This window comes from Podarcis cretensis, assembly GCF_951804945.1.
Source record: "Podarcis cretensis genome assembly, chromosome: 2".
NCBI lineage: Eukaryota > Metazoa > Chordata > Lepidosauria > Squamata > Lacertidae > Podarcis > Podarcis cretensis.
The window spans coordinates 83411590-83438732 of NC_137171.1; the positions used below are offsets into that span (position 1 = coordinate 83411590).

Genomic DNA, 27143 nt, shown 5'->3' on the forward strand with positions numbered 1-27143 from the left:
CTTTCATTATTATTACTTTTAAATGTCATTAGATGTCATGGACTGGTTGTATGCAGAAGAATGGTGAGAGGAACCAGCTGAGGAACCACCAAGGGAGGAATACTCAGAGCCTGGGTAGTGGTGGTAGGACAATGATGAGTGGTCAGAGGGAGAAGACAGAGAAGACTAGCAAGAGGCAGTGTGGGAACCTGAAGAGGACTCAATAAGCTGGGAGAGGCTGTGGCAAAGAATCAGAGGCAGAAGCTGGAGCAGGAGGGTGGGAGGAGAGAGGCCAAGAGGCAGAGATGAGTCAGGCTGGTGAACAATCATGGATGTCTCCCCCTCCTGCTGCAATAAGCTCCCCTCTCTCTTTGCCTCCCAGAACCAGAAGAGGCATGAAGAGGGCAGATGAGAGGTTGGTTGCATGCAGGCGCAATCTCCAATTACTGGGCAAAAACACTGGAGAGGAAGCGACTTAGATAGCTGTGCGGAAGTGGGGACTTTCAGTTTCAGCAACTGCTCCATGGGGCTCAAGACCTAACATAGGCCTGACAGTCCACCAAGTCTGTGCAGATTGTGTTTTTGCTAACAAACAGTTAACTCCAACTTGAATGCTGTGATTTATTGCCAGTTTCCTCCCGACACTATATGACCTGCCTTGATAAGACAGGTAAAACCAGCCTCATCCAAATATTATTATAAAATAGAATGGTTTGTCAAGCTGAATTTGATGTAGAACCTTTGCTCTTGTTTTGCAGTTCTGAATATATTTAATGATTCACATATATGAATGATAATGCTTCAGTGCCTTATATTGCACTATATTTTCCTGCATTACTTACTACATTTTACTTTCTGGATTTATTTAAAAAAAGTATATAGTTGCACACACAACCACTTTAAAATATTAGTTTCCCCCCATATAGTGTTTTCTCCATGCAGCATCCAAAAAGGAGAAAAAAAATATTTTACTGAACAATCTCTCTATATAGGATGAATGAGCTAAAAAAGGAAAACCCAAAGTTTAGTAACTTATTTAGGATGGTTACTTAGAATATTTGTACAATGTATTTCTGTGTGATAGGGTTTTTCCAAAAGATTTGGCCTATTATACATTCTGTCCCACTCCACTTCAAAGAACTCTCATTGAAGAAAAAGATCATTATCCTTTCCAATAAAACTTCTGCTAAACAAGTAATTTTCAATTTAGGAGCAGGTGACACTAAGATATCTCCCAAGGGCAGTGTATTTAGTCTTTATACATAACCAAACAAAACAGTTACGATGAAAGCCGGATGTTCTTCAGCCCTTGGATATAATGAAAACGTCAGCATTGTATGCAGTTTTGGAACTAGCAGTTTTACTAGAACCATTTAACACTTATCATCACCTTCTACAAGTGAGTTCTCAGCAACAAGAAAAGTTACATAAAGCAAACCATTCCTTCCTTTACTGTGCCTTCATGAGGAGGTAGATCTGTTTTTAATTCATTTGCATCTTTTTTTGGGGGGGTGAAAACTGCCTGTATAATGAATTTTCTTGCTGTATGAAGGAAATGAAGACAAAAGACTGGTGAGAAGCCCTTGCTGTGTGGTAGCTTTGTCTGCTCATTGTTATTTGTCCTGCTTTTTCCATTTCTTCTGTCTCACTTTCCTCCTTTTGCAGTAGTCTCATAGTTTCTTTTCCCCACTCCTGTCAAGTGAATACTCTCCTGTTCCGTTCCCATTGCTCCTCCATCTTATGTGTCATATAGTCCCCATTCCTCCATAGACCTGTTCAGTAAGTCATTGAGGGTGCAAATGGATTTCTGGATTGGGACTGTGTCCCGTGGCTCTACTCTCAAGCTCTAGGATTGTGAAAGAGCAGACCTACAGTATTCAAGGCTCCAACACATGTAGGTTCCCCCTGCATGACCCGTACACAGTAAAAATGGAAGCTGCAAATCACATGAATAATTACAAATATCAGCCTCTAAGTGAGGACGGGAGAAAGGGCTTTCTCAGTCATCATGGAACTCCCTTCCACTTGAATCACTTTGAAGGCAAAATGACTCAGTGCTGAATCTGATTCTGTGCTGAATTTGATGGCACAATTGATTTAGGTCTGTTGGAGGTCGAAGGAGCAGCATAAAATTACACCTTATGGAATCAGTTTCAGTTGTTGCAGTCTCAGGATATAGGCAGGATGCTTGCAGTGATGGGGCCAACAATATGTCCCCTTCATCCCTGCCCATTATGGCTGATAAAATATAGTAGGAGGGGATTGATTGGCTGGGTCTAGGGAGTTCCTTGCTTCAGGAGGCGTTTTGCCCTATGCCTTGAAAGAGGTGGTGGTACAGCCTCTCTTGAAATGGTTTTCTCTATATGCGGAGGTTTTCGAAAACTACCATACAGACTCTAATATTCATTTCCTGGGCAATGTGATCAAAAGGGTTATGACCAACTAGCTGTAAAAAAAGTGCTGTGGGTGGGTGGTTCCCATGTCTAGAGATTAGTTCTGGGAGGGGATGCACTCCCCATGAAGGAACACTTTCATCTCTGGGATTTCTCCTGAATTCCAATGTGCCACTGGAGTCTGAAGTGCTGTTTTCCTCTTTTGGGGTAATTTGTAAGTGGCCATCCTACCTTGAAGGGGGGCACTTAATGATCTTCCATGGTCCATCCAGCCATATGTTTGTGAATCTGTGAGGCGCCATTCAAAGAAGTAAGTGAGAAAACATTTATCTTTGTGGTTGTGCACTACACTAGAAGGTTCCAGTTGTGAGAAGAAGTAAGAACACATCATATCTTGTCTAAAGCTCTGGAGGTTCCTGGAATGGAGCCCTACAGAGTCCACGCAGAAGAAGCGAGCCTAGAGAAATACCATAAAAGTTATTTATATAAATGCCTAAGGAACTGCTTAATTTGTAAGGGAGCACATTACTCCAGTCACCATATTAACTGACCAACATGATTTACGTTTACTAGTAATGCTAAGGAAAAGTTGGTTCTACAAAGTGGTAGGCTTGTAACAGGTCAGGAAGAAAGACAAGGATAAGGGGTACGTCTGGATTCTTGCAAGGATGCCAGGACAAGTGAGATGGACAGTGCAAAGAACTTTCCATAAAAAACAATACGCTGATGTTCCTATTCATCGCACTTTCAGCACTCTAAAAACAGTGATATTAGAATACAAGAATGAGGCCTCATCAGGCTAGCTGCATGTTTTGAATATTCTATAGGATAATAGAATGATTCTTAGTTAAAACAGATGGAAAAATGGTTTTGGAAGAGAGCTACAGAATATATGTTAATTCATTTAGTGGGACTCCTGCTCTTCCTCATGCATTTTGTTTCTTCATGCTGGCTTTGATTGAGAATGTTAATATGCTGAATGGATTGCTATAAAAGAAGACAGATTTCCACAAGCCCTTTTGCAAAACATTATTTCCAGAAGTGTAGCTTTTTGTCATTAAGTGTATTTAAATTTTGTGTGCCTACATAATGAATTCATGAATGTATAATTCACTTCCTTTACTCTAATCAGTCATTATTTTGGAATCCTGCCTGCATGAGAAAAAACAGATCTGCACAGAGATTTACCAGTATACCACTTAATTAGAATACAAAATGCAAAGCTGGTGGTGAGGCATCCTGACACCTTAATATCTGCTTGAAATCTGCATCTGGGGATTTAGTTAGGTTAGATCCAATGTATAGTCAAACAAGAGCTACAAAAATAGGTAACTGAAGGTGAATGGCTACCTATGAACACAGCTCCATTAAAGGGAACACCATAGGTTGGATCCAGACCTGCCAGGAAGGAAGCTTTGCTGCTGCTGGCGGGAGGTGATTTTAGCTACCGGTAATTCCTCTTTTCTCTTGTGGTTCTTTGTGCCTCCACAAAACTTGCTTCAGAGGCTTGGGAGATCCTTCAGAAGTGTGGGAGTTTGCTTGGAGGCAGTGGCAGAGGGAAGATGGAGTTGGTGAAATTGCTATTCTCTCATCCTCCAACCAGTGTCCCTTATGAGAAGGGAAGGAATTGTCAACATGTGGTGATTAATCTGTGATTGTTCATTCACACTTTGTTTGTTTGTTTGTTTGTTTGTTTGTTTGTTTGTTTGTAGCACTGTATCTCACGCTTCAGCCAAAATGTCTCCCAGAGAGGATTACATACAGTAAATTAAAGGCCAACCCTGCTTGGCAGGCTTGTTGTTGTTGTTTAGTCGTTTAGTCGTGTCCGACTCTTCGTGACCCCATGGACCAGAGAACGCCAGGCACTCCTGTCCTCCACTGCCCCCCGCAGCTTGGTCAGACTCATGCTGGTAACCTCAAAAACACTATCCAACCATCTCGTCCTCTGTCGCCCCCTTCTCCTTGTGCCCTCCATCTTTCCCAACATCAGGGTCTTCTCCAGGGAGTCTTCTCTTCTCATGAGGTGGCCAAAGTACTGGAGCCTCAGCTTCACAATCTGTCCTTCCAGTGAGCACTCAGGGCTGATTTCCTTCAGAATGGAGAGGTTGGATCTTCTTGCAGTCCATGGGACTCTCAAGAGTCTCCTCCAGCACCATAATTCAAAAGCATCAATTCTTCGGCGATCAGCCTTCTTTATGGTCCAGCTCTCACTTCCATACATCACTACTGGGAAAACCATAGCTTTAACTATACGGACCTTTGTTGGCAAGGTGATGTCTCTACTTCTCAAGATGCTGTCTAGGCCTGTCATTGCCCTTCTCCCAAGAAGCAGGCGTCTTTTAATTTCGTGGCTGCTGTCACCATCTGCAGTGATCATGGAGCCCAAGAAAGTAAAATCTCTCACTGCCTCCATTTCTTCCCCTTCTATTTGCCAGGAGGTGATGGGACCAGTAGCCATGATCTTCGTTTTTTTGATGTTGAGCTTCAGACCATATTTTGCACTCTCCTCTTTCACCCTCAATAAAAGGTTCTTTAATTCCTCCTCACTTTCTGCCATCAAGGTTGTGTCATCTGCATATCTGAGGTTGTTGATATTTCTTCCGGCAATCTTAATTCCGGCTAGGGATTCATCCAGCCCAGCCTTTCGCATGATGAATTCTGCATATAAGTTAAATAAGCAGGGAGACAAAATGCAGCCTTGTTGTACTCCTTTCCCAATTTTGAACCAGTCAGTTGTTCCATATCCAGTTCTAACTGTAGCTTCTTATCCCACATAGAGATTTCTCAGGAGACAGATGAGGTGATCAGGCACTCCCATTTCTTTAAGAACTTGCCATAGTTTGCCATGGTTGACACAGTCAAAGGCTTTTGCATAGTCAATGAAGCAGAAGTAAATGTCTTTCTGGAACTCTCTAGCTTTCTCCATAATCCAGCACATGTTTGCAATTTGGTCTCTGGTTCCTCTGCCTCTTCTAAATCCAGCTTGCACTTCTGGGAGTTCTCGGTCCACATACTGCTTGAGCCTTCCTTGTAGAATTTTAAGCATAACCTTGCTAGCTTAGAATCTAATAAACATGACACAAGAGGGACAAGGCACATGCAACTCATGTGAACAGCCTCTGAATCTCTAGCAACTAAGCTAATTAGACTGAAAGCCTGCCACACACAGTGAGGCCAAATGAAATGCGCTTTTAAAAATGTTATAGAATGGCTGACCACCTTACTTTCTCTCATGCTTTGAAATTAAACGTTAGAAATATATATTTAATGTTTGACCTGACATTTCTAGGATTTCTTTTTTGTGAAATAACAATTGACAGCTGACTGATGACATATCCAAGATACACTTCCATCAAATTAAAAGAAAAGTGGTTGCATAGCTGTTGATGAATTAGAAGCACAACGTATAGAGCTGGATCTAGGCATTTCTAGGTATGTTTCTCCTTAAATATAAAATACAACATTATTAAAAGCAGGGGGGGAAACCCAGAAATTTTGCCAATATTAATGGAAATATATCTTCAATGTGTGAAGTTATGGGCAGCTTTCAGTCTAATCAGCTGGATTCATATGTGCATATCCATTGCTGACTAGCAATAATTGATGACTTTCATGTGTGAAGGCACAAACCTCAACTAATCACCATAGGTAGAGCATTCCCAACATCTGGTGTTATGTGAATGTACAGCATTTTCTGATGGTGACAGTTCACACATCTGATTGAGAGTCCACCATTCTTGATTTAATGACAGATATTTAGGGGATGAAAGTGCACGTCTGAAGTAGCTAAATATCCATTTGGAAATAGACGATTCCCACTGTCTGGAGAAACGTGTGTGTCTTAATCACCCCAGTCTTATTGGCTTAGGTGGACGTGGCTAGACCACCCACTATTTTACGTGCTTGCATAATACATGTTTATGAATATACACAACCCTAGCCACACAGCTCTAAATTCTTTATTGAAAAAGTATAAAACTATATAAAACCCAGGTACCTGTTTAATGCTAGCCATGTGAACATATTGCCTTCTAAATATGTGATGAAATAGTGCTTTGCCTTCAATCAGCATAATTACAAACATGCGTAAGGGTACACATATGAAATCACTATCGACCTAGAAACACATATGAAATCACTATTGACCTAGAAACAAAATGTTTTGCTGCTCATTCCTCTTAGGTAGCTTTCTAGGAAAATTATTTCAAGTGCAGTTTTGTGATGGCTAATCTTTCTGTTCTTCGCTAATTCATTGGGGGCAGGGGGACTCTTTAAGTTATTCTGGTTTTACTTAACACTTAAAAAAAACCCTAACCCCTGCTACTACCACTTAGGAACAAGCCCACCATATTTCCAAGTAAGAAAATTACTTTCAATTCTACTGCTTGTAAACCAGAATGAGGCACCTTAAATGAAGCAAAAGAAGGAAATTAGCCCCAGATACAGCTGAATGCCGGCCATGTGTTTCTGCAGAGGGAATCTACAGGCCTCTCCTAGAGCTCCCTCATCACCAGATCACTAGACATATAAAATGTGCAAATCAAGACATAATCTGGGAAAGAGTCTGTTGCAATATAGCAGACAGGAATACATCATATTTTTTGGCTTACATACTCCCCCCTCCAAAAGGGCAACATTTGGCCAATGAATAGAATGTTTTAAAAGACCCTACCAGCCCCCTGTTTATAATGAAAGCTTTTCCATGTTTGAGATACTATATTTACTTAGTTCAAATATTTATGGGTGCAATGTATATACAGTATTGAACAAAACAGAAACCAGATTCATTCCTTAATGAGTGTGAAGGAATAGACTACATACAGAACTAAATATACCATAGTGTGAAGGGGGGGGGGGTCGGGAAGCTGCTTGGCTAATACTTTGTTACGCAGCAACCCTAAGAAAATGAAAGTCCTAACAGCTACCGGACTGAAGAACAAAAACAAAATAAATTGGTATTAGTTTTTGTTCATTATCAGATTCCACCCCCCACCCCCAAGACAAAGGTTAGAATGTTCAAAACGTCTCTGAATTTATTCAGCTGTCCTTGTGGTCTCATGTTTCAGAAGTGGCTGCTGTGCTGTCTGTGTTCCCATATGACTGGATTAAAGCTATCTGGCAGGCTGGGCAAAGTTCTTAGGCCAGCACTGCCGTGCTTGTTCAAATCCTCAGTCATCAGCCATTGACAAGCTGCTAAATGCAGGATAACATCTACATTTTTTTAAGCAGCAGAACCACAAGGCCAATACATCAGTGAGGGATGTATTCCTCAGAAATACATCTACATGCTACTAATTAGGGGAAGAGGAACATTTGCAGAAGTAAAACAACAACCACCACCAACAGTAGTGATAATCATCATTTAATTTGATGCATTTATATTTTGTGCTTCCCATGAAGATCTCAGAACAATGTCTTTGCCTCACAACAATCCTGTGAGGCAGGCTGCTTGCTTGTCGCAAGGCCATTTGGTCAGTTTCACACCCAAGCCCACCATTTTGGGCTGCCTCCCTAGAGTTTATGGTAGCCATGTGTCTTTGCCATTTGAGGACTGAAAAAGCTTTGCTTGCCAATAGAAGCTAAAGAATTGGATGGGATTTAGAACACACACCTTGCTTCAAGCTTACATCAGAAGTATGCCTAATTGTACAAAGAGAAGGCTATGATTGCTGGACTTCCAATCCTACCTGTCCTGTATATTCTGGAATAGCTGTCCAGATGATGGTTTCCCAGGCAGGTAAGTTATATAGGGGAAAATATCTCTCCACCCCCACCTTGAGTGCAACATCTGTTACTGTTTGTGAGTCTATTCAAAATTCATAATGGATTCCATCTGTCTTTGAGTGGAAAAATGAACATGTCAAAATTACATTGCAAATGGTGTCTTTGTAGATCATCTCAGAAGGAAGTATGCACAGAAATGGTACAAATGCAAGTCTGAGCATGGACTGTAAGATTTAATCTTGGCACTGTTGAGGACTCTGTATTTCAAAGTATTTTGATTGTCACAATCACAATTAAATTACCACATGTGTTCATCTATTTCTAATTGCACATCTCTCTAGAAAGCTTTTCCTGTTCCCAGCATGCATTTCAGCCTACCATCAGAAGTGCATGAAATAAAATGGACAAGAAAACATAAAATACAATGCAAGGTTTTCATGCTACTTTCTGCTTCTGAAATGCATAAAGCCCACGCAAACCCCACAACATTTGAAATCAGAGCACAGGACTCAGGGACACAATATGACCAATAGGCCTTGGATGCAATGATTGAACATGCCAGAGACAGAAAAAATAATTCTTAAAGAGACATTATTGGCCATCTATGATTGTGTTCAACCTAATGAAAGCTTAGATTTGGTCTCAGGAAGCTTAAGTTAGAGTCCTAGTATGAAACAAGAAGTTCAGTCAATTCACTTCCCCTCACATGCACACATTAGTTACTATTTCCACATACAGTGGTACCTCAGGTTAAGTACTTAATTCATTCCGGAGATCTGTTCTTAACCTGAAACTGTTCTTAACCTGAAGGACCACTTTAGCTAATGGGGCCTCCTGCTGCCGCTGTGCCGCCTGAGCCCGATTTCTGTACTTATCCTGAAGCAAAGTTCTTAACCTGAAGCACTATTTCTGGGTTAGCGGAGTGTGTAACCTGAAGCATATGTCACCCGAGGTACCACTGTACTTTGAGGAAAGAGAGGGTGCTTAGGAAGGTAGTTGGCTCTGCTCTACTCATCAAAACACAGACAATGTTGAAACACATCTGCGTACTGATAGAAACTCAGGAACTATGCCTTGGAATGATATTCTGGGTCTGTCATGAAAAGTGACCCCCCTCCTTGACAGGGTCCAGTGAATATCTGAAAAGTGCATGTGAAAGCTAACACAAGCTGCAAACTAAAATTAATATTTTGTGAAAAATGCCTTTTAAAGATCCATATTAATACGGGATTGCTAATCATGTAACGTATCCAATTGTAAGTCACCAACAGCTAAACACTATATGTATACTCGGGTTGGTCGCATTGAGTTCAATGGGGCTTGCACCCAGGTAAATCAGTGTAGGATTTCAATCCTGCTTTGCTTATTTTCCCCGATTCTCACTTGCTACAATTTTCACTTTTTAATTCCCACCCCTTTAACACAACACCATGACTCTTGTTACAAATCCTGGGTTTGAAATCCAAACAATGAAAGTGTTCTTATTAAAACATGCACTCCACAGGCATTTATAAGTTTGGTAGTCCATTTCGGATACATAACCCTGAAACTTTCATCTGCCTGAAAGTGTCCTTCTAAGTATATTAGCAATATCTCAGGTATGGAAATGTTATATAAAATATCAACACATTTACCCTGTCACGCCATCTGTGTGAGCTGCAGTCTCCACAGCCAAACCTTTTACACACTGAAATCATTATCTCTCTGAAGTCTGCAGCTGGCATTTAAAACTTATTGATGGCATGGGTATCAGTGGCTCAGTAGGCAGCCCTTTTGCCTGAGGCTCACAAGGTCACAGGTTCGCATTCTGCTCAGAGGAAAAGCTGGACATGTTCCAGGATTGTGTGTGGGCTGTGCTAGACTCCTAGGGGGCAGTCCTTAAGTCAGTAAGTGAAACCATGTATGCCTTGTAGATATCAAAGCTTTGTGTTCCTAATGGCAGAAGAGAAAGCGGGCAAGGAAGCTACATTCTGTATGCTTAGAGCAAGTGAAAAAATATATAACCAAGTCTTGGATTCTTTCACTAGTAAATGCTACATAACACCAATCTGGGGGTTTCTGAGGAAATGACTATAATAATTAAGCACAGGTACACATTCACAAACATCACGTGCGGGCAAAAATCTGCAAGGGGTGGGATGTGAAGTAGAATACTATGATAAATTTGAATTTAACCTGCTCTGGTGTTAATGCTCTGATGCTTGGTTATCCCAGATGTCTCCCTCCTCATCTTCTTTATAGACAGGTAAAGTTGGATCTCTTGAAGGAACTGGGGATCACACTCTAGGCAAAGGTTGGACAGGTGATCAATGTACAGCATGAGATTTTGCTGTGGCAATGTGCCTCCAACAGTGACTGGATCATCTAGTCAAAAGAAACAAAACCAATATGAAACATTTTGCTTGAGAAAGAGACCAAACAAATCCTAGGCATAATGGCAGAAAGTGGCATTTCCAGTAAAGAAGGATTATAAGCATTTAACTGAAAGGGCTGAAATATTTGGAGACAATTTCTTGCATTTGTTAGGACGTAAGTGTTGCTACTCAGGAGTTTCGTATCAGAACCCATTATTTTTTTTGAGGGTGATGGTTAGAGGGACCCAATTATTATCAGAACTGCATTGTACAATTGGTGGAAGAGTTAATATTTAGTCACAGAGCTAATTCTGCAACTTACATTGTCGTCCCCCCCAGCTGTTATTATTTAACAAACAAAATTTTATTCAAAAAATTTATATATCCCTCGATTGTAAAAAAAAAAGCCCTCTAAGCAGTTTACAGAAACTCAAAATAAAACATTAACATTATTGATAAAAACAGTTTAAACCAATATTTAAAAACATTCGAAAGATTATTAAAATAAACAGTAGCTAAAAAGAAATAAAACACACATAACTTCTACATGTCTGAATAGGCTTGCCTATTTTATTTAGCCACAAAGGGGGAAACATACAAGCCCCAGTCCAAATTGCCCTCCAACAGCTGATGAAACTGCCATGCAACATATAGCTTAGCCTTGATTTTGTTCTTCAAAATCAGGTTTACTTACTAATAAGGAGAAACTGGTATCAAGCTCCTCTTTCCTCTGTTAGTTTTCTGCTTGCATCACTTTGACTATCACATCGTACTCTAGATCAGTGTGTTGGATCCAGAATTAATCATGCTCAGAGTAGGTTCTGACTATCATAAATTCCAGTGACTTAAATGGGTCTGCTCTAAGCACCGCTAAGATTGGATCCAAACCACCATGTGTAATATTCTGATTTAAAGCCAACTGGATGGATTTCAATCCACTTGCACAAGCACCAGATCATCTCCTGACTCAAAATACTATGGAATATTATCTTTCATAAGAACATTAACAATGATGGTTTCCTGTTTTTAAATTTTGCTGATTTTGTTAGTATATTTTTTTCCGTTAAGCAGCTTATAAATTCTTCCAAATTAAAAAAAAATACAGTTCAAACGCTAAAGAAATCATATTCCAATCAAAATTAACCTTAGTACTTAGTACACACACACCCACACCCACACAAACACACACACAATTAATAAACACAGGGAAAGGATCGCTTTCTTCCTGAAGACAGTTCTGATTAGATATGCTGCTATTTCAGATTAATTTTTTAGGCTCCAAGTACACTTAGATGGAAAATCCCTCAAAATATTTATTCCTCGAAGCAAAGTCAGTGGATCTATGAATTAAAACGATCAAATGCTTTCAGACTTATAAAACAAGCACAGAGCAATTTCAAGTTTAGCCCTGGTAAAGGTAAACTGAGCTTCCTTTGTGATGCGGATGTAATGGAAACTTGAAAGCTCAGTAACTGACTTCTCTGTTCATTCTCTGCAAAATTATTTCTGCTCCAGGAATATGCACGATCATAGGTTTGCACTAAGCCATGGTTTGGCTTAATGTTATGTGCGAACTGAACCTATGCATAAAATCAATAAACATGGGTCAAAATTGCTGTGAGGCGATAGGCAAGTTGCTGATTATGCAGAGAATGAACAGAGTTTTTAGACTTACATGTATATGCACATCACGAATCGGGTCACCATGACAATTGTACCATGATAACCACCCACACACACACACACACACTCACACACACACAGTGGACATATTTGGATAAATGGGGAAAGCATGGCAAAGAAAGAAACCACAGATTGTTTCAGAAACAATAAAAAGTAATACAGAATAGTGCTTTAGGTTGCAGGTTTATACACTCTCACCTGAGTGAGAGTAAGACCTATTGAATTCAATGGGACTTACTTTGAGTAGACATGCATAGGATTGCACTGCAAATAGATTCAGGTTATAATCCAAAATCTAACAACAATTTCCTCCTGGATTGTTGCTTTAAAAAATCAGTGTAATTGCGGTTTCTACAGCTTTAGTGTGTCAAAGAGCCATTTGATATACCAAATATGCTCTACAGGAGGTTTAAATAGGAGGCTGCATTCCAGAACTTTGATACAAAATAGAAAAGACTACACAGTAAAACAAATGCACTTCACAACATAACAAGAACACATTTCATAAAGGAGCAGAGCATGTCCTCTTAACCTAAGACAACAAATTTGTTTATTTAGTTTTCTTCTTAGTAAGAAAGCAATTGGTTTTTTCGCCCAATAAAAATATCCTTATGCATTTATAAACACTACTGGTAATTATGTAATTACCCAGCCCAATCATGTTAAATTGCTGTCAGTTAGGTTCCCACCACTGATTACCCATGTAGTGCACTAAATCTAAATGAAGCCTTTGCTAAAGTGCACTTAGTGATTTACAAAGGTGTCTCTATGGTTCTAAAAACCATAACAGCACTATATTATTTGCTATAATCACTCAGTGTCCAAGGTCAAGGATAGATCTCACTGAATTTCTTGTATAAAAATGGAAAGAAACACAGAATTAAACACATGGCTTATTTTTGTGTTCCTCATCATGACTTCTGCATCTAATGGTAACCTTTCACCTCCACACATTTAAAATGCTATAATTATGTAATTAAAACCAATTATGTAATTTTACCCTATGGATTCTTATCCTAAAGGATCCAAATCAATTATTTTGTTCAGTGGCCTTGAAAGATTTTGTAATATGAAACAAACAGTGAGGTTTAAAATTAAGGAGTAGGAAAATTTACAAATTAATCAAATTAATCCTGCCAAGGGGCTATTTACATGTAACTCAATGTCAAACAAATCCTGTGATGATGTTCAACTCAGAGAGCAACCAACAATATATTTTACAGTCCTTTATAAATTGTAAGAAATATGAATGCCTACTAAGACTTGACAAGCCAAATTGGATGACAACAGATGCATTCCGGTACAGTTGTTCAGTCTCCATCCTAATTTCCAAGGTTCATATAATAAATAGTGGAAAAAATTCATCATAGACTGGCTGACATTGCTACAGGGGAGATTAATGAGGGATAGGGGAATTTCTCCTTCCCTCTGATTGCTAAAAAATGTCCTGGCTGGTGGGCTTCCCAAGAAGCATTTTGGTTGCCACTGTGGGTAATGGGTTGTTGGACTTGATAGGTGTTCAGTCTGATCCAGTGGGTCTCTTCTTAAGTTCAGACCTAACAACAACATGTAAAATCAGAAGAAACTCTTGGGGGGGGGGGACAGATCTGACTCAAGCATGACAATTCTTCACAGGTGCTTATAATATCAGTGGAAACAGTTCGTAACCGCCTTCAATTTTAACCTGAAGATTGCCACTTGTCCAGTTTTAATTTTAATTTTAATTTGTTTGAATTAATTGTGGGATGTATCTTAATTTATTGAACGCTTGTTTTTATGCATTGTCTTACTTGTATGATGTTAGCCACTCTGAGCCTGGCTTTGGCCGGGGAGGGTGGGATATAAATAAATTATTATTATTATTATTATTATTATTATTATTATTATTATTATTATTATTATTCACTTTCCTATATTTTCTTTCTCAGCTTTCCCAACAATCATGAGAACAATCTTCCAGGAGGTGAAATAAATCACAGGAGCTGCTGGTCTCTCTCTTACTGCTTCCACACCACACACCATTCTCCACCTTCCTATTATATGAAATGATTTGACATTTCAAAAGATGCTACATCTCCTTAGCCTTGCAAAGAGCATCTCCTGGGTTAGCAAACTAGTGAAAACATACAAAAAGTGAACAATATTTCTCTCCTCATCTCCACAAAAAAACCACCTTTCTACATGAGACCAAATTTTAAACAGAAATGCAGCGACTTGTCATTTGGAGGCTACTATGTTGAGTTGCAATACCATATATCTGAATTTGAATTATTTAAATAAAATAAATAAAAACAATGGCATATGCATCTGCTAAAACTATATGACATATACCCAGTGCTTTTTTCTAAGGGGGGGGGTATGCAGGGGTATGCATACTCCTAAAAATTTTGTGAATCTAAGTTTGGCCTCATTGAGGGGCAGTATTTCAATATGAATAGGAAAATGAGAGCATCTGAGAGCATCCCTAAACTTTTTTTTTTTAAAGAAAAAAGTGCTGCATATACCAAATAGCATCTCAATCACATTGTACTGTTAAATTACAATTAAAAAATGACTTTTATCATCTTTGACCATGCAGTTTTGGGGGGCAAGTATATCATTCACTAAAAAACTCCCCCCCCCCAAAAAAAAACTCATAAAGGTCTAAGCAGAAATGAACATTATGAATAAAACCATGTCCTTCTTCAACGGGATTTGCTTCTAAATCTAATGGAGTTTGTTACTAATCATATTTCCTCATTTTAAAATTTATCTTTATCCAAACAAAGGTGATTTATATCTATGAATACAATGTTCTGTCATGAGGTCAGCATGTCCAAAGAGGTATGTTCAAAGAAAGATAATGTTCCTGAAAGTCTAAAGTTGCACAAATCCCCTTCTCCCACCACACTGAATAAAGTTTCCTAAGTGGTATACAGTACAAAAATTAAACACTGACACAGGTCTTGCCCCCGGTATATAACAACAACAACAACAATAACAGCTTACTGAATGAAAAGGAAAGGGGGATGGGAAGGGAAAACAAATAAATTCATATACCCAAACTTTCTAGTCACATAATGACAAGGTGCAATGGCCACTGAAGAAACAATTGAGAGAAAGGAGGAGCCAAATTGCAGTTTGTCTCAGCAGAGTCAAGGGAACAAAAATGTTTGAGGAGTTACATGTACATATGAGACTTCTGATCTGTGCTGACCTGATCCACCCCTCCCAGACTACTGGTGCAGCAACAGGTAAGAATTAAAAACCATTATGAGGGAAGCAGTCTCGATACAGAATAATAGCACCACAATCTGGGTGTTGGGCTCACTTTGATCCTTACCCAATCTTTAAGATTACGATTGCTTACTCATTCAAATTAGAAAAAAAAAATCCTTTCAAAATATGGAAGCTATATACTTAAACCAGAGCACTTGCAGAATTCCCAAACCACGTTCTCTCTAAACATAAAGCATACATTTATCAGCTAAACACCCCACCTCACCCCCCATTTTGCTTGCAATATGTCACTCATGTCTGCCACGAACAATATCCTGCTGTTTTTAAAGTTGAACCCCTGCTGCAATTTGGCCACTCAAAGTATTCTGTCATAGTTCATCTAATACAGAATTTTTCAATATATCCATATTTGGATTCCTTTGCAAATTCTTTTTCTGCTCTCTGTGTGAAGTTCCATAAGCTGGAAATAAAAGTTTTAATGTGCTCTTTCAAAGCCAAAAGAAAGTGAAAGAAATAGACTACAATCCCCCTGGTAAAAAATTATCACACAGTATACTGTTCAGCTTTGCTTTATGGTTCATAGAACTGGCAGGTTATTTTAATTGCCTCTTTACTTATTTTATAAGTCAGATATCGTTTGGGTTTTCTTTTCTTTTTTTACTGAGGATGACTGCTCACTAGGTTTTCAGTTCTATTTTGTCAAGTACTGACCTTCATCTTTCTAATCTTCATCTACAAAGCACTTATTACATTTTCTAAGAAGGACAGTATATCTCAAAGTAAAGGAAATACACATTTGTGAATTCCCATGTGGCAAAAACATCACTATTGTTTTTAATGGCTGCTTCTTTGGCCCACAAACACCTCTTCAAAATCCTGACACTGGTCCACACATACAACAAAAATGTAAACAAAGCAAAATCTGTGAGCTAGATTGTAATCTACAGCCACTAATATTTGGCAGCCTTGAGATATACATCTATTTTTGTTGTGATACAGCAAAGCAGCAAAATGATCATCTGGTTAAGCTGGCAACCTAGAATAATAAAAAAATCAAACTGGTGAACTATAATTACAGCAAGATGATAATCCGGTTAAACTGGGTGACCTATAATATCAATACCTGGCTTCTCATTCCTATGGTAGTTTCTGTTTCTCATTCATGTCAAAATCATGATTGACCTGAAACTGTAGAGCAGGGATGGGGAGCTTGTGTCCCCCTCAGTTGTTTTTGAACTATAACTCCTGTCATCATGCTAGCTGGGGCTGATGGGAGATGGAGTCCAACAACTTATGGAGAGCCACAAGTTCCTACTGCTCCTGTAATGCAGAAACAAGGAGCATGTGTCTTTACAAGTGTTGTTGGACTTCCAACAGCACATCAGCCCTAGGCCAATATGGCCAATGACCATGGAAAATAGGAGTTATAGTCCAACAACATCTGAAGGCCTGTAGGTTCCACATCCCTAATACAGAGGAAAATGAAAAAGTGAAAAAGAAAATATGGGTCAGTCTTCATGCCAGTCATTACACAACATTAACTGTGCCTTTAAAAGTTCCCTGTTTTCCTTGATTCCTTTCTTCTGAGGTGTATTCAAAATTGATTTACAAAGGACAAGGTGACTTGGACTCATTCATGAAAAGTTAGATACAGAATGCTGCTTTCCTGTCGCATGTCTCTTATTTATTTACTTACTAATTAGTATGCCTCCCATATTAAATATCTTTTGGATGACAGGTCTAGTGGTATTACACTGGCCATGGCAAAGTTTCTCTTGGAAGTTAAAAGAAACAAGGATCATCATGCGTGAGACAAAACAAAATGACCGCCTTGGTTCCTCTCTCTTTTGTGGTTGGCTGTCTTAACTGTATTTTGTTCTGAAATTGTTCGATGGGTCTTTGGACCGCAATAAAGATTTTATTAATTAGTTTAAAGCCTACCCTTTTCTCGGTAAAAATATAACATGAAACGATAGCATATCAGATTCACATAAAATCGTAAGCCAGCAACTATACATCAGAATTAAATCCAACCCCTAAGGGCCTCCTAAGAAATCAATGCAAACTGTACAATAATGGAGACAGGTAGGCCTCCTTAGGGAAGGCATTTCCCAAGAAAAGTGCTGTGATGAAGGAAAGGCCCTATCTTTTATTTCTCCATACCAAACTTCAGATGAAATGACCTATGCTACTGGCAGTACACAGGGAAGTATATTTCATTTGAAGTATGTTTTGAAGGACCTGATGTATCCAGGTCTTAAGACCATTTAGGGCTTAGTGGTTAAGAACCAAAATGGTGGATTGAACCTAGAAAGAAATATGCAACCAATGCAGGTAAGGAGTATCTGGGAAACTACACTTCCCAAGTGATATTTGCAGGCACACAATCTGCCATTACTCAAACCATCTAGTGCAGTAAGCTGGGTTCTAGCGAAGGTTGAGTTGGTTGGGGTGAAAATACAGTGGTGGGCGAAGTGGGAGAGGGTTGAAGAACTCTTCTCCAGCTTGGTGTCATGACCAAGTATTATGAACATCCTTGAGCGAATACTTCAGAATCCAGAAAAAGTTCCGAACTCTATCACAGCTGAAATTTCTGAACACTTTTCAGAGGCAGCCTCACATAGGACACATTACAGTAGTCCAACTTGGATGTTACTAGGGATGCTACTAATGGCTGAGGAAAGGTATCCAGAGGCTATTGCATAAGCAAACCACAGCCTTACGTTCATTTCTGTTGAAGGAGGACTCTGAGTGTGGGTAAAAAAAAGCAAATACAGGACTTCTGGGTTAGCGCCATCGGCGAATGGCGGAGTTCCTCCGATCGGAGGAACGGGCTCCGTGGAAACTGGGTCTTCCCACCACGGCGAAGGTGGGGACCCGCTAGAAATCCCAGGCGGAGAAGCCTGGGAACGTGGGGTTCGGCAGAGCACCAAGAGCGCCTCCCCCACTCGCGGGAAAACCACTTTTTGGGGGCTCCGGAGCGGAGTGGGGTGAGCAGCGCGGTGCTGTGAAGTGACTGCTACTTTCACGGAGGGAAGCCGCACAGCCATCGCCGGAGAGCGCTGACTTTTTCCTGGTGACAATTGGACTCTAAAACAAGTACCCGTGAGTAAAAACGGAAGATTTGACTAAGAAACTTATGAAATTCACGAATTAGGCAACGAAGCGGGATGGTATAAACAGGAAGTCCGCCTTCCGCTTTTTGTAAATAGACTGAAGTAAAGATTTTGCAAGCTGAATAGCCTGGAAATTGATTCAAAGATTGAAATTTCCTGCATTTATAACCAACAAAACCCCCTTGACAGCAGGAGAAAAGGGGGGGGATTTTGACCGTTTAATCCTGCAGAGAAAGAGTAAAGGAATATAAGTTTCTATCGTCCCAAACCTGGGGACGGGTGTCAGGACAGAAATGGTTGGAGATCTCCATTGATTGAAAACGGAACACTTTTGACAGATAGTTAAAAAAGAGAAACAAATGAACTTCAACGCTGCTTTCTGCATCTTTGTATTTTAAGGAAACAAAGTATTTGGGACTTCCGGGTTAGCGCGATCTGGTTAATGGCGGATTCCCTCCGAGCTCCGGAGGGAATCGGCTCCGCTGGAGAAGGGTTCTACCACGACGGTGACGCGGGGACCCTCAGAAACCGCAGGCGCTGAAGCCTGCAGACTTGGTGACTCGGCGGGCACCTAAAGCGCCCCCCCGACCCACGAAGAGCCTTTTTAAAGGCTGCGGAGAGGGTACGGGGAGCGGCGTGGTGCTGTGAGTGGACCGCTACTGCAGTGGAGCGAAGCCGCGAGCCATGGCCGGAGACCGCTGACTTTCTTCCCTGAAATTCGGACTTTAATTAATCCGTGAGTAAAATGGAATTTGGATTCGGTACGATCGGGGGATGTGCTAAAGGGAAGTCCGCACCCCCCCTGCTTACAGAAGATTTAAAGCAAGGATCGGAGAACTAAGGTGGAGAGTTTTTTCTTTTTGGTGTTTTTTTAAAAGATAATATTTTCATGAATTTGACAGAAGATTTGTGCTGAAGAGTAAGAATGGAATTTTAGAAGCCTTTGTCTAAACCCCCCCCAGACCCGGGAGTGTCCTGTATGTGAGCTGGAGAAAAAGGAACAAGGAGTTTGACAGCTGTCAAAGGAGCTGTCAAACGGGCAGTGAAAGTTAAAAATCTTATTATTTAACACCTTTCTGGACTAAATTTGTTATATTTGAATTAAACTGGTTGGGAACAAAGTAGTGAAATAACAAAGTAACGGACTGTTGGGAAAAGACTATTAAGTAACCAGAATCCCCCTAGGGGAAACATTGAAACACTACAATGGCTGCAGATGGAAAACTACAGGCAGAGATAGAAAGAATGTTTTTTCTCGTGGGAAAGTTGCAGGAGCAGACTACGGCTATGAATAAACAACTTATAACCTTGAACTCTAAAATAAGTGACTCTGCTGAATGCACAATGGATTTGACCGGGAAAAAATCTACAGCTGAATTAGAAGAGATAACTTCAGAACAGGAGGAGAGGGAACAAGGGCCAGTACAGATGGAGAGTACCAACCAGAAGCCTACATTGTCAGAACATAAAGAAGAAGACCTTTGGATTACAAATCTGCGAAAGATGCGAAAGAGGAGGGAGGAAGCCCCTGGAACACTTGGAATATTTGAATTTAAAAGAAGCAAGAAATATGATTGGGGCTTCCTCTTTGAGTATGGAAGATTAGCTGACCTTTCGCAGCAGCTGGTACCAAGTACTTTGGATGGAAGAAAATCTGATGAGACTGAGCTAGAACTCCTTCGAGACCCGATGACCAACAAAGAGGGCTACCAACGAAATCGGCAGAGAGAGACTGACAGAGATTTAAAGGCCTCAGATGTGAGGAATCCAGGCTAAAAACTGTTTTTGTGGACATGGGGACATTGGGAAGGGACAGAAACCGGGGCGGGGGGGGGGAGATTTTTTTTAAAAAAAAATGTTTATGACCTTTGTGTTTGATTATTATGACCTATTTTTAAGATAAAAGGGAAATTCGTGGAAGGAATTTGAGTCGACCTTAGAAAAGGATTTAATATTTATAAGAAAATTGGATAAGTAAAATTTGGCCAAGTAATAAGAATTAAGTATTTCTTTAAAAATATATATATATAATAATAATATGTAAAGGATGAGAGATATGAACTTGCTGAGCCAATTTAATTGAATTAGGATGTATGAAGGGGGGGTGGGGGGAGGTCAAGAACTGGGGTTAGGAAAGTAAGGATATGAAACTTTATATGTGTTGTCTTTGTCTGTGTGTGTGTGTTTGTGTTTATAAAATGTGAAAACTCAATAAAAATTTTATAAAAAAAAAAAGGAAACAAAGTATTTGAAAATCGAAAGTAAATTTCCCTTTGTTGGATACTTTTTAAAGATGGACGTTGGAAACTGTGTCCCCTAGAGGGAGCTTGCCAGTTTGTTGCTGCAGTTCACAGGGAAACGTTATAGTTGTGAGAATTAGACCGTGGGACCAGCTATTTGACCTTGAACAGAAATGTGCAGGGAGGAAGTTCTATCGTCTGCCCTTGGCAAAACAATTGCTATGCTGCAGCAGTTGCATGAGAAAATGAACTTGATGAATGAAAAGTTGGATTTTATGACTGCTGTAGCCAGTAAATATGAACTAACAGGAAACAAAGACAAAGAAATTCTACAACAACGAACACAGGAAACTGGCTTGATAAGGCAAGTCCAAGGGCAGATGAAGATGGAAGAGGTCGCGATTGCACCTCAAAAGATACAAAGGGAAAGATCCAAAGTCCTGCATGACCAAAAGCCGCAACATTGGAAGATCGAATTTGGAGTGTATCTGGAAGTGCCTGGAGTCAAGGAAGCTCTTAGCTCTGGTGGGACTGTGAAACAAGTTGACAGCTACTTTTGGAATAACTACCTTTTGGATTACAAAATTAAAATAGGGGAGGGGGATTCTGGGGAATGGGCTAACTTGATGAAAGAAAATAAAGACTATTACTGTTTGGAATTCCCAGGAGACCTTCTCCTCAAGGAGAGAGGGAAGAAACTACGAAAGAAACCAACAAGGGACAGGGAAGGGTGCAAGTATAAACAGGAACAAGAAAATCTGCAGAGGGGGCGTAGAAGAGACCTGAGAGCCTCGGACATTAGAACACCAGATTGATGGACAGGATGTAATGGATAGAATGGACTGACATAATCCGAAACCAGGAAGAAGGGACGTTGGATTTAATTAGAAGAGAATTTCTTTTTATATATTTTCTTTTTGGAATTAGTGTGATACTAATGAAATATTAGAATATGTTGGAAATGAAATAATTGGCTTTAGTAGAAAGGTTTGAAGGAGGTATGCATAAATATGGTTTAAAACTTTTGAAATTTTATGGTTCTTAAGGCAAGACAAGGTTAAAGAAATCAACGGTAAATTGAATAACAGAATATAGTAAAAGTTGGAAAGGATATGTTGAGTTAATGAAAAAAAAGAGAGACAGATTGTTAAGACAAATTATTTAAATAAAAATTGTGAAGTATGGGAAGAATTTGCTGAAATAATGGATTAAGATAGAATACAAAAAGGGAGGTGTGAGGAGGTCCAAGAAATAGGTAAATGAAAGGATGTAATTTGTATTTGTATTTTTTTTTGTTATTCTTTTTTCTGTTTTTTGTTATGTGTTGTATTTTTGTTTTTTCTTGCATTCTTTTTTTTTCTTTTTGAAATTTTGAATAAATATCATTAAAAAAAAAAAAAGCAAATACGATGTGTATATACTACAAATTGTGTGCTTTTTCCAGTATTTGCTTTTTGGCCTTTCCTCAGTCCTCTTCAAATCAGCCCCAGAGGGAAGACAGCTGGAGTAAGATAGACTAGCATTGTGGGAGCCAGAGGGCTTTTTCACTCTTTGCTTTTCAAAGGTATGAGTTATAATTTTTTGCAGATCCCGTAGTCTTAGCCATATATAGTATTGTGCCTCAGTTTTTGGATGCTGTATGATTAACTCCTTGCCCTACAAAACACAAAACAGAGTTATCCTCACCCTTATTAGATTTTTTTCTTTACTATGATCTGATGCAAAATTATTTTTGTTTGGTCTACTCTATACTGACAGCAATTAATACTAAGGCCTAAAACTTAAAGGGATAGAGCTAACACATGTTTTTAATCTGTAAGCAAGTTATCCAATTATTTTAGGTAAACTCTATGATTGCAACCATTCTACCTACCCTGATATAATGAATTATTTTCTCCCAAAAGGTCTTAGGAGTTGTGTAGCCTTCTTGGTAGAAATATATGGCGATCTCTTCTTTACCAATCATGGGATTATTTAATGACTGTGCATTAATTAATAATTAATTGTTTGGGTGTTAGAAATAAGATACTGGGAGCATGACTGAGGAAAATCTTGTGTGTGTCAAGATTAGAATTTATCATTATAAATTGAGCCTGTGTGAGTCCTGGGCAAGAGTGACTAATGTGATGGATTGGTGATGATGAAACATAATGAATAGAATGAATGGAAAAGGTCATATTTTTGAGCATTTTTTGTAATTATAAAGATGATTTGCCTAATCTGGTGCTCACTACTTGTTGGTACTCCTGTAAAATTAGGTGTTCCTGCCAGGGGAAAATGAAATGACGGCAAACATAACAATAGTGCAACAATTGTGCTGGTTTCCCTAACAGATGGGGAATTATAATCTACACTTTAATATTTATATTCATATAGCTGTCAAAAGCAGCAGTAGCAGCAGCAGCAACAACATAAGTAGTATTATTGAACAAGTCCCTTATTTGCATAGCAGCATCCCTTGATAGGCATAGATATAGAAGGTTTCTTGGTGTGGTTCTAAACTATGACAAAATATTTTAATTGAGGGGTATGCAAATAAATATACAAGCAAAGATTTATTTATAACAATATTTATATCATCATGTTTTGTTTTAGGATTTTACTATCACCTCAAATATTGTATATGAGGTGGAATTAAATAAGTAATAAATTCACTGTATAACCTTTATAACATTTTGGGCTATGTGCCTGCATTTATCCTTTTTGGCAAGTTCTTCTTCATATGTCAGGTTTGCATACATAGACAGCCAGTTTGTCTGATATTTACAGCCATTCTCTTCCTTTGCTTTCTCAACAACAACCGTGATATACAACTTGGTCATCACTATCATATATCTAACTATGGTATAGAAATTCATGTGTCTCAGTCTTGCTTCCTCTGTATGCAATCCTCCTGAGTTTTATAGGATGCTCTTAATAAGAAGCACATTATTCTGAAGAGGAAGTCCTTGAGCAGACGTTGCAAAGGAGTATGGCAAATTAGTTTCAGAATGTGGAAGGTCAACTCAGAAAAAAAGCTGAAATGTGCATTTCTATAGCTAAAAAAGAGAACTAGTACGCTCTTAATTCTGTGGTGTTTATATAACTCTCGCATTAGAATCAAGAGCAAGAGTCAAAATGGATTTTATTTTATTTTTTGGATTTGATATCCCACTTTATCACTACCCTAAGGTGTCTCAAAGCGGCTAACAATCTCCTTTCCCTTCCTCCCCCACAACAAACACTCTGTGAGGTGAGTGAGGCTGAGAGACTTCAATGAAGTGTGACTAGCCCAAGGTCACCCAGCAGCTGCATGAGGAGGAGTGGGGAATCGAACCCAGTTCACCAGATTACGAGTCCACTGCTCTGAACCACTACACCATGCTGGCTCTCTATTTGATATCCTGCTTTATCACTACCCGAAGGAGTCTCAAAATGTAGGGGTTATCTCCTTGATGCCAACTATACTACTCCAAGTTCAGAAAAGCTAGGATTTCAATCTGTACATCTTGGTAGAAGGCTCCTGATTTAAGAGAGAGGCAACCAAACCAAACTATTATTCAAAAACAAAGCAAGGAATACTGAGTTAGATACAGAGAACCTTCCTCCAATGGAAAAACTTTCTCTGTTTGAGGGAGGTGCTTTCTCCAAAGAACAAAGTGGTTCTTTGATAATTAAAAAAAAACCACACACCTTGAAGGAAGTTTGTTGGAATATGATTTCCTGGATCCACTCCATTAAGACAAAAACCGGACTGCCTTGCGAAAATGCAAGCAAGTCTTAGACCTCACAAATCTAAAGAAAGTTTCCTCTTAAAAGCATTGAGTGCACTGCTGAAAGCCTATACCCCTCCCCCCAAGTTATTCTGGTATGCAGGTGCTACCCAATGGACTTGGGCTGGTGCATATGGCTTGCTCCTTAGGAGTGATGATCTGATATCCTAGGGACAGTCTTCATCAGTAAATTACCTCAGCAAAGGTGCTGGGGAAGCGGTGCTAGCTCCACGGCACAGAATAATGGAATCCAGGAATTCTACCGAAGTAAGATGGTAGTAGATAAACAATAAAAGAGGCCTGAAGCAATAGTTTCTCCTCCTCATGGTGTCATGACCTAAGGACCATGCACTGTCCAATGGAAGACTCAGAGGAGGGCAAGGCTCCAGCTTCATCCTGAGTGGAAGAACTGCCAGGACTTTTTTCAGGAGCCCCTCAGCCACAGGACACAGCTTTGCCAACTGCTCTGATTCAGAGGAGAAGTCTCTCAAACGGCCCCAGTCTCCCCAGTCTTGCAGAAGGCAAAAACTGCAAAATAAGGGAAGGGCACTTTAAGAGCTAGCTAGCTCTTCTGGGGAGGCGGGGTTTTCTACACTACAGGTCTAGTTAACTGTATGTTAGGCTTCAGATGTAGCTTGGTGCATGCTGAGCAGTTTCAGTAGGACTCTGGGAGCTCTCCAAGGTCCTGCACAATCCTGCTGTAGTCTTGAATTTTGGACTTGGCCTCTTGCTGAGACACTGAAGGGGTTCACCTGTGAGCCCCGCGCTCTTGCAGAACGCACAGAACGTTACCACATGATACACTGCAGCTGCTGAAATGCCCTGTTTCTGCAGCTGTTAAAAGTGGAAGAGCCTGCCCTCATCACCTTTATTTTTCAGGAAATGTGACTAGCGTTAATCAATATGACTAAAAAGGCAACATACTCATTTTATTCTCTAAAATAAGTAGCATCTTATTCTTCCAATCGTATTTTTATTTCATCTCTGCAGGAAATGTGACAGTTAATTGCTAATATTTCATTAAAAAACACATTCTAGAAAAAATGTTTTAAAAAATCTAGAAATAATCAAATTTTCTTTTAATAAACATTTCATGCATTTATTCAAAAACAGCAACAGCCAGCCAGCTTTGCTCTTAATTTTCAATATTATGCTATGGTCCTATTATACCCTATGTATAGTTCCAAGGAGTATCATTTTTGTTTCCTAGTGTACATATTCCTAGTGTACATAATCACATTTTCTTGGCAATATATGATTAAATAATTTTCAGTCAACTATGGCTACAAGTGTGCTGCCTGCACTAACATTCTTCTTGCTTGAGTACTTTGGTGACAGCTTCTCTTAAGGCTCCTTACCTTTGTCTGAAATTTACGGTCATTTATCCACCAGTGGAATTTTTAATATGGCCCTGTCTGTTCAGTGGTTGTGTGTTAAATGCCAATAAACTGGCTAGAAAAGAGCTGAGAGACTAATTGCCTTTTATCTACAGTGTGATGATAATCAGATGCGGGTGGGAGGAAAGACTCCTGCAGATTTAACAAGCTTAACTGACTACCATTTTAACATACTTTGTCTGTATGTATTTACTAATAAGCTAAAACTTTTAGAATGCTTTATTTTCCACACCATGCTGTTCAGATTTAAAATCAATGTTTTGCTTGCTTTGATGGAACTGGTGGTCTATCAGATAATCACTTCTTACACAGTTCTAGCTTTCAGCTGTACAGAGCCTGGAACTAATGTGTCTAGAAATGTGGAACACTTACCAGGTATACAGATTCCTACCAGGTATACCAGCCCCAGCCTCCAGTATTATTTGGTGTGTTTGTGTCATGGGCAGGCTGCTCTTAGAGGGCCTGTGAGTGTGTGACTATAGGGAGGAGACTGGGGGCTGTATGCCAGGAATACAAGTGGTGGTGAACAGTTAAGGCATCAGCCAGGTGGGCACTGCTGGCTTACATGAGCTGCTGCTGCTGCATCTGAACTATTCTCTTCGTTACAAACCTGGGCAGAAAGACCCTGATTTCCTATGTACATATATTTAGCAGCTGAAACGAACCAAAAACTTACAGGGATGACCAAAAAGAAAAGAAACGATGACAACACCACATCACCTACTCAATGCCCTAAAGTTCATTTCCATTTTTATAGTGATGCTATTTCAAAATACAAATGCTTGTGCACTTCTTGAAATGTTTAAGGTCAGATGTACTCCTTAACTTATGCCAATTGGTTTCCTTCCATTGACGATATGCACAGTACCCACATCGCTATATTTCTGGTGTCCTGCATTAAAACAACACTTGATATGACTTCTAAGAATTCTCAAACTAGCATTAGCCACTAGAAGGCCCAGTGGTAGAAGAGTGATGGGACTGCCCCTTGAGTTTTGTTATTTATTGGCATTTGGTTCCTGACTGAACTTCATTCCCTGGGATAAACATCCAGCCTGTGTCTACAGTTGTAACTTGGGCAAAAGGTGTGAATCAAGGCAAGCACATGATGAAAAAAGCATGTTCATTAAAAGTGGGTTGGTTTTTTAAAATGCAACCACTTGGATCCTGAGAACCACAAGCAAAAGGAAGCTCATGGAAGGGGACTTTCTTCTCTACCCTGCTTGTTCAACAGGCCTCTGACCAACCTAGGTGATTCTCACTCCTACCCTCCAGTGCCCCATCTC

The 27143-nt window shown here is 39.6% G+C and overlaps 1 protein-coding gene across 13 annotated transcripts in view; it reads right to left on the reverse strand.

Moving 5' to 3' along the window:
- Window positions 1–27143, reverse strand: part of ERC2 (ELKS/RAB6-interacting/CAST family member 2) — a 530269-nt gene that overhangs the window by 61674 nt on the left and 441452 nt on the right. For 3 of the 13 annotated variants that reach the window (XM_079964990.1, XM_079964989.1, XM_079964995.1), the window contains one exon: window positions 10278–10460. The exons of 8 other annotated variants lie outside the window; for them this stretch is intronic. The gene's annotated coding sequence lies outside the window, so the exon portion shown is untranslated. Of the gene's footprint in view, window positions 1–10271; window positions 10461–27143 lie in introns of those variants that run through there. 2 more of the 13 variants (XR_013835709.1, XR_013835710.1) reach the window with 1 other exon arrangement.